This window comes from Scylla paramamosain, chromosome 30 (assembly GCF_035594125.1).
Source record: "Scylla paramamosain isolate STU-SP2022 chromosome 30, ASM3559412v1, whole genome shotgun sequence".
Taxonomy (NCBI): domain Eukaryota; kingdom Metazoa; phylum Arthropoda; class Malacostraca; order Decapoda; family Portunidae; genus Scylla; species Scylla paramamosain.
In genome coordinates this window covers 15366615-15369114 of record NC_087180.1, presented here as the reverse complement: position 1 = coordinate 15369114, position 2500 = coordinate 15366615, and the positions used below count along the sequence as shown (strand labels likewise).

Genomic DNA, 2500 nt, shown 5'->3' with positions numbered 1-2500 from the left:
CAGGTTGTTAGTGCTGAGTCATCAGGGAGCTTTAAATTACGGTTAGACTATTTTCTGAATAAGGAAGACGGTGTGGCAATAGTTAGGCACATTTCATTAAGGTATTACCACGTATAGACCAGATGGCTTCTTGCAGTTTCCCTGATTTTTCTCACATTCTTATTTACTAGTATCCGTTAATCCTCTCACTAGCAAGGCATTATTTTCATTGTACTATAAATGTCATAATAATATTTTATGAAGTTAGGAATGACATTAATCAACAACAAAATCAACTTATTCTTTGTGCATCTATTATGATTAACAAGCAGGTGACATCATGCAGTGTGGGAATCGTGTGCAGTAATGTGTGGACTATTAGGAGCATAAGGAATGAAGGGAAGCTGCACTAAGGTCGGGTCTTCACGTGATTCCCAGTGAGAAACATGCCTCCCTACGTCCACCTATCATCCTCATCCAGAAAAGTCTAATCTCTTGAAGCTCCCTAGTGACTGAACGCTAACATATTGGTGTATCATGTAATAGTCATCTTTCATAAGGGAGACGAACGAAGATAAAGGTATGAGGGGATTAAACAAGTGCCGGAAACTGTCTCTCCCTCTTCTTTCTTTAGCTAAGACTTGTGCTCATCGTGTCTGCTCATTGTATCTATCAGCGTATTATTTGTACAGATAGTGATGTGAGTTCTGTTAAGTTCATCACCATCATAGTCATCATTCAAGCATCCGCAACAGAAAAGATGTTTCCCTTCACCACCTCCACTCGTCCTCGTCTCAGTTGGCTGCCTGTCTGTTCCACGTCAAACCAGCAGTTGTTGTCTCAGTTCACTCAGTCTCACTCCCTCAAAACAAGATCAAAGCTTTACATTTTGTCTTTCTTATCTTTCCTATTCTAACCCTCTTATCTTTCTATCCAGTTCTCCCAAAATAAAGACCAAAGAGATATAAAAAATGACCCAGGAAAAATAAATATTGATGTACACAATTACTTCAAGGCAATGCTGGTAATATATAAGCTTAATGTTACGTATAAGCTTAATACATTCCAATACATGTTGCTGCTGGACTTGGCACGCTAACACACTCACACATTCGAAAACAAGAGGAGAAAACACTGAACTGATAGTGACAAAACAACATGATAAGCGAGTGAAGATTTGCTTATGTTGAAAAAAATAAATAAATAAAATAAAATAATAATAATAATAATAATAATATTAAACAGAACCATTTTCTTCAACTAACATATCCCCTAGAACCTTTTCCCCACCCCTATAAAGAAAACGGAAGAGGAAATGTAAGGGAAACACAGTAATCCAGTTTCATGTTGCGTGTTTCCATCACTAGCATGCACTGGGGCGGTCTTACCATTACAGAAGAGACAAACACACCCCAAGATCACGTATAAACACAGCCACAGCATTACACGCCACAGACCCAGAGTGTGGTGACGGCAGAAGGTAACAGTGAGAGGTGAGCAGCGAGTAAACCAGGAAAACAAATGAGTGAGGGCGGCGTCTGTCTCAGCCGGCGTTGGTTGTGACGTCAGGCGCCTTGTTATCAAGATCTGAGAGAGAAGGAGAGAGGAGGAGAGAGAGAGGGATGGAGAAAGAGAGCGAGGGTGTGGCTTTCCCTCCCAGCCATGCACACACACAGCCCCACACCCCAGTCACACGCACACACACGCACGCACGCAGCTTGGAAAGGCACGCCGCGGGTTCAGGAAGCGCCGAATAGTGGACCAATTTGCCACAGACCCCGACTCCTTGTTTATCTCCCGACGCCTCGACACTGCCGCGCTCCCGCCGCTGTTTTCAGGCAAGACTTGGGGGTTTGCACACCGGCACGGCACTTTGGCACATCGGAGGGGCCTTGAGGGTCGCCCAGGGGAGCACACAGCCATCGAATGGGGACAAAATAGGGCGAGGAAAGGGAGAAAGGTGCAGCCTCTTGATATGCGCAGAAGGCTTTCGTCAAGATGCGCAAAATGACGAGCATCTTCTATCGCATTTTAAAGCATTATGCACTTACCTTGGCGGCGACTGGGGACACTCTGCGGCGACCTGAGGGCCAGCGTGCCCCGCCCGCTTTGATGGGGCGGGGCGCAGGCTGATAATTCCTGGCGAAAACAGCACAAAACACCGCCACACCTTCTCCCAGCTTCTCCACCTACTACTCCCCAACCCTGTCACTCCCTCCTGTAGTGACGTCACGGCTGACACACGTGAGAAGAGCAAATGGTCGACTGACAGGTGCATCTGGGGATTTGGGAGGCGTGGCGGCGGCGCGGCGAGTCTCACTTCCGACGCGGGGCATTTTGGCAGAGGTTCTTCGCCTGGGTGAGTGTGTTGTGCGGCGCGGCGCGTGAAATTTGATGCTTTATTGTGTTGATTTATGGGATATTAGTACGATTCTGTGCACTTTTACCCTCCTACGTGTTCATCTACTCCCTTTTGTATTTCTGTTAAAGTTTTCCTCTTTTATCTCTCTCTATCTCTCCT

General features: G+C 45.9%; 1 long non-coding RNA gene across 1 annotated transcript in view; it reads right to left on the bottom strand.

The window, feature by feature from the left end:
- Positions 1–2500, bottom strand: part of LOC135115902 (uncharacterized) — a 105340-nt gene that overhangs the window by 102759 nt on the left and 81 nt on the right. The window contains exon 1 of the long non-coding RNA XR_010276094.1: positions 2031–2500. This exon is cut by the window's right edge and continues 81 nt beyond it. This is a non-coding gene — a long non-coding RNA (uncharacterized LOC135115902). The remainder of the gene's footprint in view (positions 1–2030) is intronic.